At 34.3% G+C, this 18,753-nt stretch overlaps 1 protein-coding gene across 1 annotated transcript in view; it reads left to right on the top strand.

Annotated features, from left to right (window-relative positions):
- Positions 1-18,753, top strand: part of COL19A1 (collagen type XIX alpha 1 chain) — a 216,228-nt gene that overhangs the window by 61,985 nt on the left and 135,490 nt on the right. The window lies entirely within an intron of this gene.

Below are 18,753 nucleotides of genomic sequence, written 5' to 3' on the forward strand. Positions count from 1 at the left end.
GATACTTCAAAACACTGTCAGGATGAAAGTGGATTTGTTCAAAAGTGACTTAAAAATGCATGCATTTATGCTAAGCAAAATAAGTCAATCAGAGAAAGACATATCATATGATCTCACTGCTATGAGGAATTCTTAATCTCAGGAAACAAACTGAGGGTTACTGGAGTGGTGGGAAGTGGGAGGGATGGGTGGCTGGATGATAGACATTGGGGAGGGTATGTGCTATGGTGAGCGCTGTGAATTGTGTAAGACTGTTGAATCACAGACATGTACCTCTGAAACAAATAATACATTATATGTTAAAAAAAAAAGAAGATAGTAGGAAGGGTGAAATGAAGGGTGGGGAATTGGAGGGGGAGACAAACCATGAGAGACTATGGACTCTGAGAAACAAACTGAGGGTTCTAGAGGGGAGGGGGTGGGGGGATGGGTTAGTCTGGATGATGGGTATTAAAGAGGGCACGTATTGAATGGAGCACTGGGTGTTATATGCAAACAATGAATCATGGAACACTACATCAAAAACTAATGATGTAATGTATAGTGATTAACATAACATAATAAAATAAAATTTAAAAAATGCATCCATTTCATATCTCTATGTCCCATACAAATGCACATTTCCATTAAAGGCTATTAAGGACTATATTTAAATGCTGATGGCTGAAATAAGGAAGACTATATCAGCATTCAAATCTGCTTTTGAGTTCCTATAGGAACTAAAATTTGCAAAGATGTGGAAACCCAAATCTTTGTATCTATAAACTTTAAGCACAATTGTGAAGCAAGAAAGTTTATTTTTTAGTTGTGCCCTAGACTTCTCTAGCATTCTGTTCTCCTATTACTTCAACTCTTATTTCTCTTGTGTGCTGATGGATCCCCACAAAGATTCTTTTTTAGCTTCCTATCATTTGTTTGCTTATTTATCTATTTATTTTATTTTTAAATAAAATTTTACCCCCTTCACCCATTTCTCCAACCTCCACTCCCTACCTCTGGCAACCACCAATCTGTTCTCTGTATCTATGAGCTTGATTTTCTTTTTTTCTTCTTTCTTTTCTCTTTCTTTCTCTTCTCTTCTCTTGTCTTCTCTTGTCTTCCTCCCTCTCTCCCTCCCTCTCTTCCTCCCTCTATTCTTCCTTCTCTCCTTACCTCTCTCCCTATGCCCCTCCCTCTCTCCTTCCCTCTCTCCCTCTTCTTCCTTCTCTCTCTCTCTTTCTTTCTTTTCTTCCCTCCACATATAAGAGAGATAATATAGTATTGGTCTTTCACTGTCTGGCTTATTTCACATACTATTAATGCTTTTGAGGTCCATCCATGTTATCATAAATGGCAAGATTTTATTCTTTTTTATGGCTGAATAATATTCCAGTGTGTGTATGTGTGTATGTGTGTGTGCATGTATGTGTATCACATCTCCTTTATCCATTCATTCATTGATGGACACTTAAATTATTCCCATACCTTAATGCTGCAATTAATGTGGAGGTGCATATATCTTTTCGAGTCAATGTTTTTATTTTCTTCAGATAAATACTCACAAGTGGAATTGCTAGATTAATTTTTTGTAGAATGTCCATACTGTTTTCCATAATGGCTGTACAGTTTACATTCCCACCAACAGTTTACATTCTCTCCACATCCTCATGAACATTTGTTATTGCTTATATTTTTAATGATAGTTGTTCTAACAAATGTGAGGTGATATCTCATTATGGTTTTGATTTGTTATTTCCTTGAAGATTAATGATGTTGAGCATCTTTTCATGTACCAGTTAGTCATCTATATGTATTCTTTGAAAAAAATATCTATTCAGGTCTTCTGCCCATTTTTTAATTGGATTTTCAATTTTCTTGCAATTGAATTGTATGAGTTCTTTATATATCTTGGATATTAGCCCCTTATCAGATATGCAATTTACATATATTTTTTTCCATTCAGTATATTGTCTTTTCATTTCTGGATGATTTCCTTTGCTGTGCAGAAGCTTTTTAGTATGCTATAGTTCAACTTGTTTATTTTTCCTTTTGGTGTCAGATTTAAAAATGATCACAAAGACCTATGTCAAGGAGCTTAGTGCCTATGTTTTCTTCTAGGAGTTTTATGGTTTCAGATCTTATATTCAGGTCTTTAATCTATTTTGAATTAATTGTGTAACATAGTGTAAGATAGTGGTCAAATTTTATTCTTTTGGGTATGGCTGTTCAGTTTTCTCAACACCATTTATTGGAGAGACAGTCATTTCCTCATTGTATATTGTTGGCTCCTTTGTCATAAATTAATTGACCATTTATGTATGGGTTTAATTATTGTTTCTCTATACTGTTCCATTGGTCTATGTGTCTGTTTTGTTGCCAATATTCTACTGTTTTAATTACTATAGCTTTGTGATATAGTTTGAAATCAGGGAGCATGATGCCTCCACCTTTGTTGTTCTTTCTCAAGATTGTTTTGGCTACTGAGGTTTTTTGTGGTTCCATACAAATTTTAGAATGATTTCTTCTATTTCTTTGAAAAATGTCATTTTGATAGGGATTGCACTGTATCTATAGTTTGCTTTGGGTAGTGTGGATATTTGAACAATATTGATTCTTCTAATCCATGAGCATAGAATATCTTTCCATTTGTGTCTTCAATTTCTTTTATTAATGTCTTAAGTTTTCAATATACATGTGTTTCACCTCCTTGGTTAAATTTATTCCTAGGAATTTTATTCCTTTTGATGCAATTATAATTAAGATTTTTTTATTTCTCTTTCTGATAGTTCACTATTAGTGTATAGAAACACAACAGATTTTTGTGTCTTGATTTTGTACTCTGCAACCTTACTGAGTTTGTTAATTCGTTCTAATAGTTTTTTGATGGAGTCTTTATGGTTTTCTATATATAAAATCATGTCATCTGCAAATAGTGACAGTTTAACTTATCCCTTTCCAATCTGGATGCCTTTTCTTTCTTTTTCATGCCTATTGTTTTGGCTAGGACTGCCAATACTATGTTGAATAGTAGTGATGGGATTGGGCATCCTTGTCGTATTCCTGATCTTGGAGGAAAGACTTTCAGCTTTTCACCATTGAGTAAGATGTTAGCTGTGGGCATTTCATATGTAGACATTATTATGTTGAGGTACTTTCCCTCTATACACACTGTTGAGAGCTTTTATCATATATGAATGTTGAATTTTTTCAAATACTTTTCCTGCATCTATTGAGATGAACATATGATTTTTATCCTTCATTTCATTAATGTGATATATCATATTGAACCATCCTTACATGCCTGTAATAAATCCCACTTGAACATGGTGTATGATATTTTAATAAATTGTTGAATTCTGTTTGCTAATATTTTGTGAGAATTTTTTCATCTATGTTCATCAGGGATATTAGCCTATAATTTTCTTTATTTGTGGCATACTTGTCTAGTTTTAATATCAGGGTAATGTTGGCCTCATAAAATGGGTTTGGAAGAGTTCTCTATTATTCTATTTTTTGGAAGAGTTTGAGAAGGATTGATATTAATTCTTCTTTGGATGTTTGGTAAAATTCACCAGTGAAGCTCTCTGGTCCTGTAATTTTGTTTATTGGGATATTTTTGATTAATGATTCAATCTCATTATTATTAGTCTGCTCAGATTTTCTGTTTATTATGATTCATTCTTGGTAGGAGGTATGTTTCTAGGAATGTATCCATTTCTTTTAGGTTGTCCAATTTGTTGACATATCATTGTTCATAGTAGTCTCATGGTCCCTTATATTCCTATGGTATTTAGATTAACTTCTTTTTCATTTTTTATTTTATCTGAGTCCTCCTTTTTTTCTTGATGAGTCTACTTAAGAGTTGTCAATTTTATTTCTCTTTCAAAGAACCACCTCTTAGTTTCATTGATCTCTATTATGTTTTTAGTCTCTACTTAATTTATTTCTGCAGTACTCTGTTACTTCTTTCCTTCTACTAACTTTGGGCTTTGGTGGTTTATTTGTTTGTTTGTTTGTTTTTCTCTAGTTCCTTGAGGTGTAAAGTTAGGTTGCTTGTTTGAGACTTTTCTTGTTACTTGTGGTAGAGTAGTCACTTATCACTATGAACTTCCCTCTTAGAATTGCTTTTGCTGTATCACACAATTTGATATGCTATATTTACATTTTCATTTGTCTCAGGTATTTTTTATTTCTCTTTTGATTTTTCTTTGATCTATTGATTATTCAATAGCATATTGTTTAATGTCCACTTATTTGTGAATTTTCCAGTTATTTTCATGTAACTGATTTCAAGTTTCATACCATTGTTGTTGAAAGAGATGCTTGGTATGATTTCAGTTTCTTAATTTTGTTTGTTTAAGTTTCTATTTACATTCTAGTAAGTTAAAATATAGGGTAATATTGGTTTCAGGAGTAGAATTCAGTGATTCATCACTTATATATAACACCCAGTGCTCATCACAACAAGTGACCTCCTTAGTACTCATCACCCACGTAGCCCATTTAGCCCATCCTGAACCTTCCTCCCTCCATCAACCCTCAGTTTGTTCTCTGTAGTTAGGAGTGTCTTATGGTTTGCTTCTCTCTCTTTTTTTCATTCCCCTATGTTCATCTGTTTTGTTTCTTAAATTCTACATATGAATGAAATCATATAGTCTTTGTCTTTCTCTGACCAACTTATTTCACTTAGCATAGTGCACTCTAGCTCCATCCACATCATTGCAAATGGCAAGGGTTCATTCTTTATAATGGCTGAGTAATATTCCAGTGTGTGTGTGTGTGTGTGTGTGTGTGTGTGTGTGTACCACATCTTCGTTATCCATTCATCAATCGATGGACCTTTGGGCTCTCTCCATAATTTGGCTGTTGTTGATAATGCTGCTATAAACATGGGGGTGCATGAACCTCTTTGAATCAGTATTTTTGTATCCTTTTGGTAAATACTCGTCATCAGGGAAATATAAACAATTTCCTAAATTTATTAAGATTGGTTTTGTGGCCTAACATTTGATCTTTTTTTTAAAGATTTTATTTATTTATTTGAGAGAGAGACAGAGATAGCAACAGAGCTAGCAAGAGAGAGAGCAAGAGGGAGGAGGAGAGGGAGAAGCAGCCTCCCTGCTAAGCAGGGAGCCTGATGTGGGGCTTGATCCCAGGACCCTAGTATCATGACCTGAGCTGAAGGCTTACCAACTGAGCCACTCAGGTGCCCCACATTTGATCTATCTTAAAAAATGTTCCATGTGCACTCGAGAAGAATATATATTTTGTTCCTTTTGCATGGAATGTTCTGATCCTGGTGGATAATGCTTTCACTTTATTCTTGATTTCATTTTGCTAGTATTTGGTTGAGGATTCTTGCATCTATGTTTATTTGGGATATTGGCTTATAAGTTACTTTTCTTGTGACTTCTCTTGTCTGCTGATGGGTCCCCACTGAAAATTCTTCCTTAGCTCTCAATCCTTATCCTAAACAGCACACCTTTGTTGGACTAATATTAGGCAATATCCCATGCTTAGAGATTTGCCTTTCCCTTCTCCCTACCATATCAAAACATAAGTGTTCCATTTTCTACTTTTTAATGTCATATCGTTGTTAGCTAACTAGGTAAATTAATTTGTGCTACGCTTAGGAGTTGATTTTTTCACCTTTCCAACATGAAACAGATTTGAATTCCATTCATGCCTTAACTTGGAAGTCCATGGTTCTAAATTAGCAACATAATCTAAGTGGGCTCCTTATTTTAAAAGGTAGGAGACTGATGTCTGAGCAATGACTGATCCTTTAAAATTGCAGAGCAAGCTTCAACAAAGGCTTTATAGGCATTTGACTCCCAAAGGAAGGTCTGCCCACTGTAGCTTGCATGGGAACTTTAGGCACCTTAGCAGGTGTTTGAGAGAATTTTGAGGTATGATGGAGCATTTATTTTTGCCCTTTAAGTCAAATTACTTGGGATAACCTTGCTTAATGCCATTATATGAAAATTTAAAATACCTAAAAAATATCTATTCCTAAGGACTACTTCAATCAAACTAAATATATGAATCATTATAGCAATAGCTAGTATTTATTGAGTATTAACCATGTGCCAGACACTGGGAAGAGTGATTTAGATATGTTATCTTTTTGATTCTTAAAATTCTTCATATTAAGTATTGGCATTACTATTTTATAGAAAGCAAAACTGAAGTTTAGGGAAGTTAAATTATTGCCCAAGGTGAGTGGTCAAGCTGGGATCAGAACCTAGACATGTCAAATCCAGTTTGCATTTTGAAGGTTGCTCTATATTTTAAAAGCTCTTCAGTATTATTTGTGTTCTTTGATCATGGCACTTCCACTTGACATATCTTGTTTTATCCTTATAACTTCATCAAGAATTTCAACCCAATATTTTTATCCTCATTTTGCAGCTGAGAGAACCATGCATGGGTAGAATGGTATGCTCATGGTAACATAATTAAGAGGACTCATAGAGTAGAAAGATCTGGATTAATTCCAACTCTTCTCAGGTTAGCAGTGTGAGCTTGGCCAAGCCACCCAGTCTCTTCATGCTTCATTTCCCTCATCTGTAAATGAGGGCATATCATCTATCAGTTGTACCTACATCATAAGTTTGACACAAAGTACTTTGAAAACGCATATCTGTCTTACTTGTTGGTGATTGTGATGTGATACACATTACCATTTTTTAACTTGACTTTCCCATTCTTTGACTTACCAGTCCTATCAATTTAAGACTACTGGCATAGGAAGAAATTTCACATGTCAGTTTTAGGAGTAAAATACTTTAAAAATATCCCTGCCTCATTTAAAAAACATTAAGTAAATATTAAGAAAATCATTAAATCACCTTTAAATGATTTTTCTTAAAAAAAGATTAGGTACTAAGACTCTGTTGTTAGGGCATATGTCTTTTAAAGACTCATTCTTTCCTCCATACTCTTTAATCGTACAGAAGATGCCTCTTTTAACATCTAAATGTTAATTTAATTATTAAAATCAATTAAATTTTTCTTTTATTCATTAATTCATCAGCAACTATTTATTGAGTTCCTATTATTATAAGAAAAAGTGTGCTAAGTTTTGGAGCTATAGCAGTAGTGAGAAAACTAGGCTTAATCTCACTGAGTTTATAATCTAGTGATTATTTGTTTAGGGAGTCTTCCCTCCCTTTGTAGGAAAGAAAACCAGTAGAAAAGGACTAGGGAGGAATTAGTAAAAATGATAATTATTAGCAAATTTATTGTATTCCAAATCTATAAAATATACAAAAAGGTACCTTAGGGTTACAGTGTATTATATAACTTCCCATTTAAGATATGTTTTTAAATATTAACATTGGTTTTAATTTCCAGACTACACAAAACTCAAGTGATTTTAGTGGTAAGGTAAAACAGTTGGGCTAAAATAAATTGATGATCTACAAAACAAGACAAATAATTAATTGGTATCTTCATTTTTTTCAATACAAGCACCAGCATTTGATTAAACCAGCATAGCACTTGCTCTGTAATTATGACTTCAGATGACTATGGCTATGAATGTGTTCAGCTTTCTGGTACTCGTAATAAACATAGATGTATTGTTTCATTTTAAGGAGTTGATGATGAGTCTGTTCCTATTCTTATTGTACTGTGTGATCCTGCAACTTTAATGTGCAATAAATAAAGATGACTTTCCTCTATGTTTAAGTCTGCTATATAATTTTCATTATTAGAGTAGGTGCACAAAATAATGTCTGCATAGCTTGAAGATTGAAAGTCATTTTGCTCTGAGGCGTGTTGAATAGTTAATTTTGTGAAATGATCAGAAGTGCAGCATTACTAAGGGAACCAGATGTTCTCAAGGTTTTCCTTTTGGTCTATAAGACTGAGAAAGGATATTTAGGACAGTATATGTAGGACAGTATATTAGAAGGCTAACCTCTTTGGAGCCTGAACCACTTGAGATTGAAACCCATCCACCTCTTACTTGCTTTGAAAGTGATCCTTAATAATACCTAGTCAGTGGTTTATTGTGAAGAGGGAATACAATAAAATGTATATAAGATACATAGTGTCAGAAACTAGCACATAATAGGTACTGAAAAAATATGTTTCCTCTGCTTTCCTATCCATAGTATACTTGTTCACATATTGAGGGAGACGTGGAAATAATCCTTTTAGTTTGAGTTTAGTTTCTTATGTGCCTTGGACAAAAACAAATTAATCTTCATTCGTAAGCTAATCCCATAGAATTTGAAATTGATTAAATATTTTAGTATGTAAAAATCTTGAAGTGTGATTGTGTGCTACTTGTAGTAAATATTAATAAGTTATTGATAGTTAATTTCTTGAAAAGGTCACTTAATGATTTAGGTATTTCATTCAAATTTATGTCTTCTGTTCCTAACACTGTTTGACAATGAATAATCATCTAAGTAAATCCTTTCCCACCTGGGTCAAAACCCACCCATGCCTTCCTGTCTCTCTCAAGATAAACATTGAAGCTCTCTCTGTGGCTCCACATAGTGTGTAGAGCTCTCCCTATCCCACTCTCTACTCTCTATGTTGTGTCCTACCCTCTCCCCCTGTTCACTCCTGCTCCAGGGTCTTTATAACAGGTACATATACCTGGGAGTTCCTTAGATAGCCACTTGGCTCTCTCCTTCACACCATTTAGGTTCTTTCTCAGAAATCACTTTAAAATAGAAAAGCCTATTCTTAAGTCTTTATATTAAAAGCATCCCTTCGTTCCACTTCTGTCTTCTTTCTTAGCATTTTTAGTGTCACCTGATTTGTTAGCGTTATGCATCTATTTATCTCCCGCACTAGAATAGGAATTTTGTGAGCAGCATACATAGAACAGCACATAATAGGAGTTGAATGAATGAATGAATGAACACCACACCTGACAGAAAGTCTAAATCATCAACTCAGCTGTTTCTAGAACCTATAAATTTGATGCCCCAGTTGCCAAGGGAACTTTGCCAAGCAGGGCAAAGAGTCAATTTGCAGAGAAAGAGCTAGATATGCTAAATCATCAAGGACTGTTATTCACTATTGCTCTATACTACACTTCTTCTTTTAAAAACAAAGTGACCTGATTAGTTTTAGCTTCATATTGCTAATTAGCCACAAAGAATCAGAAATATTTGGGAAAAAACGAGTTTGGGCTTAATTTAATTTTTATCTTTACTTGCCTATGTTCTCATCCATGCTTCATTAATCTGATTTACTGCTTTTTTTTTTCTTTTCATAAAAATGATGACACTCTTCATGGAGTAAGATGGTTTGAAATTCAACCACTGCATGGATTTGAACACCTAGGTGTGATCAGTATTCTATATTAGATCACCTAATCAAATCATCTCATTTGTCCAAGAGTAAACTCTAGATGACATTATTTGAAATAACAATTAATACTTTTCTTTCATTCAGACTTGATTATTGTAGTTTTCTGAATCTTTTAATTCCCCCTCCTTTTTTTTTTTTAGCAAATGTAGTTAGCAACCTAATTACTTAGCAACCACATTACTTTCTCAGTTCTTTAAGGCCCTGGCTAATACCTTTACCCACTTCAAAGTTGAAACTTTGTCAGAGTTTCGTAAAATAGCAGTTCAATTTTAATGTCCCTGAACCTAAGGTCTGAGCTCTATTTGGGGAATAATTTTCCAGTTTATGTTTGAATTATTATCTTCCACATATCCAGTTAATTTCCCCAAAAGTATAGGCTTTATGAAATGATTGCTTTGCTGACATACTTCTAAAGAAAATTAAAACAATTTAAAATGGAATAAGTTAACTTACCTGACTCTTTAGTCAGAAACTTTTGTATTGATTCCTTTCCACTACCCCCTTCTTCGGATCTCAGTATATGGAAGTTTCCATTTTGAATAGTCTAATGTGTTAACTCAGAGATTACTGGTGAGTTTTCCTTTATTTTCTTTTCAATCTGACATTCCTCACATGCTCATTCTGTAGCCACACAACACCAATAAAAAGTAATTGAATCAAAATATGTTCTCAAATTTTTTGAAAGGAGGAATATCTTCCCTTAGTAGTAAGCTCTCAGAGGTAGAATTTAATATTGACTTTTGACTTTCTATGTCAGTATAAGAAATAAAGAATATTTCTTTATCCTTTCTAATCTAATATTGAATATATTTTATTTATTTTGTTTTGTATCCATTTTATTTTTATATCAATTTTACCCAACCTGATATAATCTCATCTAATCTACAGGAACTTGAAATTGACATTTACTTGTGTACCTTAAATCTGAAATGAAATACAATATCAGTGTAATAATGGCATTATATATTCATAAAATTCTGATATATTCTTAATCTCTATCACACATTAGTGATAGAGAAACTCATTCAAAAAGTTGATATTATTTTCCACCATTTCGAGGATAAATTTATTAGACTGAATTTGTGGTAGAGCCATTAAGGTAGATATCGGTAACACATCAGCTTCATTGAGAATATTTTTTCCCCATTTAGATGGAAAAGCAGGGAAGTCAACAATTGGATTGACCTAGCTGTGGGATTTTTCCTAGAGGATATAATAGAAGATCAAGCACATTAATGAAACAAATATGGGTACCTTAGAGTCTAAAATTTCATGACTTACTTGAATTGAAAGCATTAGGTATTAGTTAAAATAAAAGCGATAGAATCATTCCTTACCTTTGATAAATATAAAAGAAATGATAAAGCTGAATTGTATATATCTGTGTGGAGAATGCATAGTTTTAGTTTTGATTAGCACTTTGATATTTATTACTTATTAACTTTTTGATAATTTATTGTCAAAAGTATAGTTTAATGACTTATAGACAATATGAGGAAGGGACTCAGGGAACACTCTGGTGCAAGCAGAAGCAGCTTCTCTGTGAAATGGTAGATTCTCTTTGACATTAGCACTTAATACACCTTTAAAAAAAACCTCCTAGTGAGCATTTCTATATTTTAGGGTTCAGGTGGTATTAAAGGTGAATTTGGTGCTCCTGGAATTCCTGCTATTTGATTAAGCTTTGCGGCTGTTGTAAAAGGTTGTACCAGGAAGGAAGACAAAATATATAGAACGAGTCTGATAGTTCAGGGGTCAACAAACTATGACTCTGCAGCAGGGCTGCCAAAAACTCTAACTGGATGATTTTGTAAATAACTTTGTGCTGGAGCACAACCACACTCACTTGTTTTCCTATTGTCTTAGGCTGCTTTTGTGCCAGGTGGCAGGGGTTAGGTAATTGTGGCAGAAGTCATAGGGCCTGCAAAATCTAAAATATTTACTGTCTGGTCCTTTGCAGAAAAACTTGCTGACCCCTGCTCTAGAACATTGCCCATCATTCTGAGAGCCCCAAGGCTTCTGAGTTTCACTCTTTTATGTATGCTTTAATATCTTTTAATACATATTTCACTGTAGACATAAATTAAATAAACATTTAAAAATACAGTACCACATGAGATATAAATAAAAATATAAGAAATATATTCAGTCCATTGATAAAATGTTAAAAATATGCTATTTATCTCATAAAATGGTTGATTTTCACGTTGTCTTTTCTAATATTGTAAAGATAATTCTACATGATCAATTTACTCACAAGAGGTTACTGTTGCAGTTCAGCATCTTATTTAAGTTCAGTTTTGTTTTATAAGTTTTTTTATTTGAGTATAATTGACATGCAATGTTTTAAAAGTTTATTTATTTGTTTGTTTATTTATTTATTATCAGAGAGAGAGCACAAGCAGGGGGAGTGGCAGGCAGAGGAAGAAGCAGGCTCCCTGCTGAGCAAGGAGCCCAGTGCAGGACTGGATCCCAGGACCCTGGGGTCATGACCTGAGCCAAAGGCAGACGCTTAACTGACTGAGCCACCCAGGCGTCCCTAGTTGACATGCAATGTTACATTCATTTCAGGTGTACAACATAGTGATTCAACGTCTCTATACATTGTGCTGTGCTCACCTACAAGTACAGCTACCATCTGTCATCACACATGCTATTACAATATCACTGAGTATATTCCCTAGGCTGTGCCTTTTATTCCTGTGACTTATTCATTCCATATATTTAAGTTCAGTTTTTATAGAAACTTTAAAAATTGTTATATTTATAAAGATAAACTGCAATTAACTTGTCCTGTTTTTCATGATACATAAATGTGTGTATACATACACACACATAACTTAACCTGCTGCATTATTAAGGTTTCACTTGCTGATGCTATGAAAATGCTCTTCATTAAAATAAGTTTCGTATAGGTTTCTGTAGCTGTTTTAGCTGCACTAATTATCAAGTGAGTCCATTGTGCCTCATTATCCAGAACACCTCTACCCCGTGGTTATTAACCTACAGTTGTCACAAGAGTAACTGAAGATGAAGTGGTAGGAGGTTCAGAAATTATCGGGCAGATATTTTTTGAGTCCTTCTTGAATGTGTCTGATTTCTGACTGCTTCATTGCTGCTGCTTTTTTTCTTTTAGGAATTCTTTTTTTTCTTTTAGGAATTATTCTATTATGAATAATTAAGGAATTATTTAGGAATTAGCAAATTCCTTACTCATCCTGTAGTAGTGTAAATGTTAGATTCAGTAAAATCTTTGTTGAATGATACCTTGCTGCAAGTTAATATTTATTTGGGCTACTATCCTCTTGCTTAATTAAGCTTGCTGATGATATTAATTGCAGACTTCATCTTAAGTGAAAGTTCCTTCAAACACTTGTTCAAAGGTCTAATTTCTTCAAAATGCTTTTTCCCCTAGAGAACACTACTCAGTCATCTGTCTCCTAAGCAGATGGCCCTGTTCCAAATTTGTTTCAAACACTCATTCCACCAACCTCTTCCTAAAAGACATCATAACAATCTGATTGTTTGGATTTTGGATCATTGGGATTTTTGGAATTACTTTGAATATGGGAACTTTTTTTTAAGCCAAATACAGAATCACTGGAGTACTTGGACTCTATAAAATGATTATAGATAATTGGACTTCTTTACTATGGGATGTAAAGTAAGATTCATATAATTTTACACACTAAGTTATGGGAAAGCAGGACAATTAGAGAATTCATGAAGCTTCCAGTGGTGTTGAATATAGTATCAGGCTACACTGAGCTCTTGGATTCTCACAGACCCTCCTTAGCGGCCAGTACCCTTCCAGTATCTATAGAATCATGAGTCTTTGGCCATAGCCTATCCTCAAGGTCACAGTCACTGGTGGCACCAGGTCTACTTCTAACTTGTCACTTCATTTGGCAGTTAAAGGGATGTAACACTCCTGAGTGCAGACATGTCACCTGAAGAGTGTTTTTCTCACTTCCATAATCCACAGGTCACCATTTATTTAAAATAACTCTAATGAATAGATACAGAATGAAAATAACAAGAAAACTGCTATGTTATTGGATGGCATGGTTAGTAAGTTTTAAATATTTCACTCCAATAAGGACATATCAATTTTTCTTAATTTTTAAAACTTCAAAATTTTGAAATTATAGTTGTAAAGATGAGCACTTATATTTGGAGTAAAATATTTGTATTTTTTTAAGATGAAAATAACTTGATTGATTTTCCTGAGTAAATTTCCAAAGAAAATTATTAGTTCTTAAAGTATTCAGTATTCACAGAGCCGGATCTCCCACAGTTGGCTTAATGTGACTTGTATGCATCTCCCAGAGTACCCAGACAGGCTCAACTTTGATTCTTCTTCTGAGCATTTGAATTCTTTGGGGTTCTTTTTCTTGGAATTAGAAATGCTTAAGGGTTCTGTTTAAAGATAAAATTAAAAAAGATGAATTGTCTCGCTTGGAACAAGAACATATGCAAAGTGCCATTGAACATATAGCTCAGGTATAATATTCTCAAAGTGAAGCTTTCTTAATTTTTTAAAGTTTAATATTTAAACTAGAAAGTTGATTGATGTTAATGGAGTGAAGCATATTCCGAGCAGTGTAGAGTAGAATTTGTACATCAGCTATACTTTATACTTATATCTAGTGTGATACTGTAATAAATTAAGTGATTTGCATATTAATCCTATTATTCTAAGATAAACCTACACATTGAAGTTTGGCTAGGTGATAGCAGTAAATTTTTTAAGTCAAGGCCCTGAACAAAGTATTAGTTTCTTCTGAGGCCCAGGAGAAAAATAGGACACTAAACAACACTATATTATGAAATCAATTTATGGGATATGGAAACTCATGGAGGATGAAGAACTAGAGCATCTAATTATGTTCTTTTGTGATTCTAATACTCATCACCATATACAGACTTGCACTAGGCATTCTAACCTTATATGTGCAGCTCTGCTCCCAACACACCGAGCCAATAACTGTCCCCTTTACATCCATTCAGCACAGCTAGGATTTTGCCTAAGAGACTTGGCAAATTTTCTGCTCGGAGTTCATGTCAGAAAAGCTATCTTACATAGCCAGTGTAGCAGGTGTTATAGGTTATTAGTCACTGGTGACTTCTGGTAAGCTTGGTTGGACAGAAACCACTGGCAGTCAAGATGAGTAAATGGATGGCCTAATTTCCGTGAGAACTAAATCACTTAATGCATAAGATCACACATGTGCTTGCACTTATACACACGTGCATGCACACACATACGTTCACAACACCCTTGTGGTGTGTGGTGGGAAAATGAAGTGGGAGCAAAACCTGCCCACCGTGTTACCTTCAAACATAACACTCAAAGCCTGCTTGTGTTCATTACTTGAGTGTTTCAAACAAAAAGTTACCTCATTCTCGGGGCGCCTGGGTGGCTCAGTTGGTTAAGCGACTGCCTTCGGCTTAGGTCATGATCCTGGAGTCCCTGGATCGAGTCCCGCATCGGGCTCCCTGCTCAGCAGGGAGTCTGCTTCTCCCTCTGACCCTCCTCCCTCTCATGTTCTCTGTCTCTCATTCTCTCTCCCTCAAAAAAAAAAAAAAAAAAAAAAGTTACCTCATTCTCTATTTCACTTATGTATGCCGTGTATCAGATACGTTCTTTGAGAAGTGGGGATATTTTTAAAAAACAGGAATAATTATTTTCTAGTCATCTTAATCCTAATAATGTGATAGGAAAAGGTCAATAAATATGGAGCCTAATTTATGCTAAAACCAGTCTTCTGTCTGCTTAATTACCTACAGTTTATCCCTAAAATGTTTATTTTACTAAGAAAACTTTCACAAAAAAAGAAAAATTCTGTTTCTCACAGAGTAGGTATGCAGTAAATGATAGCCATCATTATTGTACCATTCAGATATTGACTAACCAGAGTTTGATTGCCTATGTTTGAATCCCAGCTCAAATCCTCAGTCTATAATTTTAGGGCATGTCTCTTGGTTTCTTCCAAGTTTTTTCCTTTTTTAAAATGGGCATTATATTGTATCCACTTTTAGCTTTGTCTTAAGGATTAAATGAGATTATTCATAAAAGTGGCAGCTCAGTGCCTGTTCTATGAATAAATATAGTAGTACCCACTTATCAGAGGTCAACTGCAATCTGGAAGCAGATGGTCCTCCTTCGGACATATGGTCAGAAGGTCAGTAGTATCCTAATGCTACGTCACAATGCCTGTCATTCAATTCATTTCATCTCATCATGTAGGCATTTTATCATCTCATAACATCACAAGAAGAAGGGCAAATACAGTACAGTAAGATATGTTGAGAGAGACCCTATTCACATAACTTTTGTTACAGTACATTGTTATAATTATTCTATTTTATTATTAGTTATTATTGTTAATCTCTTCCTGTGTCTAATTTATAAATTAAACTTTGTCATAGATATGTATGTATAGGGAAAAACCACAGTATATATAGGATTTGGTACTATCTGTGGTTTTAGGTCTTGGAAGGTATTCCCTGTAGATAAGGATAGGACTACTGTATTTGATAAATAGATATAATTTTAAAAGAAAACAGTTTGATGATTCAGTTATTCTAAACGCAGGTTTACTATGAAACTAAATTAGAACTCATTTGAGGGAATTTATATAATTTATTCAAAATATATTTGGTGGAAAATGTTAAAAGTCATACATATCTTAGATAATTTTGACCTCTAAAAACAAAGTAATGTTTGCATGTTAGCAAACCAATTAATTTTCTATTTAACTATATATATATGAGTATAAACTCTTCAATATTAATAATAGCAGCCATTTACTCAATCATTATTATGTGCTAGACACTGTCCACAGACTTCTTTACATCATTTTATTTATTTCTCACAGTATCTCTGAGGTCAGATTTACTATCATCACTATTTCATAGATTAAGAAACTAAGATAGAATAAAAACTTCCCCAAAGTTTCATAGCTAACAGATGGTAGGTCCAGGATTTGAATCTTACCCATATGAGTTCATAGCTCTGGCACCTTTACTTCATCTGGATAAAGCTCCTCAAGTATCCGAATTTCCTTTGTACAGGCAGTTTATTAGATCTTAAATTCGTTTGCCTACTGCCTAGAGAGGGAATTGTACAGAGGGTTTCCTGAATTCTACTGCAGGTGAGGCTGTGTTCCTTCTCCTTAAATCCATGGACCCCCCAACTGTAGAGGTTCTGACTCTCCCAGCTTCAGAAAATTGTGTCCCCCAATTGAAAATCTTCATCATATGTTTTTTTCACCGAATGAAAGTATTTTGTTTCGCTTTATCTTCCGAAATAAGTATTATGAAAACAACATGATTCTGTTTGGTTTCCAAATTCAGAAGTATATTTGAAATAAGCTTTTAAAATTCCCATACCTGGACTGTCTGGAGATCCTTATCTGTCCACCTCCGGGTGGCCAATCATGGTCACACCCTCCAGATTACCTTACCTCAGCACCTAACCTAGAGAATTCTCTTTATATTTTCTATAGAATATGCTTTCAATATATAAATATATAATGTTATGTATAAGTATATATAAGAATACTTACTATAGATCTAATTTAAGTATATATATAACTATATTCTTTTGGTCAAATATATATATACAAACTTTTGTTGTATATTCATTTGGTCAAAAACAAAAGCGTTTAACTTAGCACCATGAGTTTATTAAAAAAAAAAAAAAAAAGGTGAACTTCCAGAGGTAAAAAGCCATATGCATTAAAGCGCTTAAGAAGTATATTTGATAACGTGATGAGAGAGTTGCCAAGTTGCCTGACTTAAAACCAGCCGGGCTAACCATGCTCACGCCGAAGCGCTTTGTGCGACAGCCCTTTCACCACACGCTCTGAAGCCCCCAGTTTCTGCAGCAGGGCTAGACCGAACTGGGCACATCCATTGTTCCCTGTCCGCCTTTGTATTTCTTTTCAGTTGGAAAATGAAATGACTGTGATCTCTGAATCTCGATTTTCCCCTTAAAAAGACATTTTATGAGAAGACTGCCGCTTCAGGAAATAAAGGCAGATGCTGTTACAGTTTATGAAAGCGCAGACAAGGCCGGTAGCTGTTGTGAATTATAATGAACTCCGAGACAGCCCTGGTCCAGATGTAGCAGTAATGCCTTAGAGATTCAGAAACTTATAGGCATTTATTGAAAAAGATAGAGAATTTTTAAGTCATTTGGCTTTCCATCTATATTATCTAGTGTCACCTCGTTTTCCACCGAGATTCAGAATTAGTATTAATTTCAGAGGTCTTCCCAAGTTTAAAAAAAAAAAGTTAAAATACCTATTTGTATGCAACAATTTATTGTAGGAATTGAAATACTAAATGAGAAGAACAAAAGAAGGGCAGCTCACCTTTATTCTAACAATGGGCTCTATCCTTCCTATGACCTTGTCAAGGTTTACAAAACAAGTATGAGCTTTGTGTTAGAGGAAATGCTTCTTAAACAGAGAATCATCTGTATACTTCTGTATATTTCAGAAAATTCTGCAGTGAAAAAAGATAGTCAAATCTGGACATAGGCTTGAACTTTTTATTATAACCACTATTCATAGGGAAAATGACCACAAAGAAAACAGTTTTGTCAACCTACTGTTGACTTCACTTACTAGAGTTCCAAGAATGATACCTGGATTATCAGTGAGAAAATTACTGCTTTTACATGGAATAAGCCTTGTTTAATTGTCTCGTTTATGAGCACTATTTTCATACAATATAACAGTAAAATAAAGAAACATGAGAAGGACAGAGGGTAACAGCAGGACAGGAAAAAGAAAAAGAAACTTGCTTACTCTGCAGTTGATTTTATTTCTTAATGGTTTCTTATTCCCTTCTAATGCCTTCCATGCACACCCCAAGTAGAGCAGTTGGCAGAGAACACAACAGATGGATGACAGGCTCAACACATGCAGTGGATCTGGCACCCAGGCACTTGACTTTTATTTGCTAAACAGTTAGCCAGATTTCGAGAACTTAGTCTGCTAATGTTCCTATTTGGTTTAATGCACTATGAGAATCTAGCACATAAATAGTAAAATATTGCCATAAAAAAGATCACACACTCTCCACTTCTCTGCATAGTTTAGTGGCTATTTTATCCTTGGTGTAGATTGCTGAGATACGCCAGAGTGCATTTAAGGTGTAATTGGTATTTGATAAAAAGACATCTACAATTTCAGATATTAGAGTTTTCTAAAAGCGACTCTGTGTAAAGGAGATTTTAGCTATCCAAGTGAGGGACAGACATTAGCCAGTGTAGGGTACTGAATGAACCTGTTAGGTACTGAGTAGAAGATTCAAGAGCATGATCATACATGATTGGTACATTTCTTCCCTCTGACCATCTTACATTTTCACAGATTACTAAATTCAAAGCTGAAGAAAAATTGTATCTTTTCCGTAAAGTCTCCT

The sequence above is a fragment of the Mirounga angustirostris genome, unplaced genomic scaffold, assembly GCF_029215605.1.
Source record: "Mirounga angustirostris isolate CCGP_5_RB_7025 unplaced genomic scaffold, mMirAng1.0.hap1 SCAF_8, whole genome shotgun sequence".
In the NCBI taxonomy this organism is placed as follows: domain Eukaryota; kingdom Metazoa; phylum Chordata; class Mammalia; order Carnivora; family Phocidae; genus Mirounga; species Mirounga angustirostris.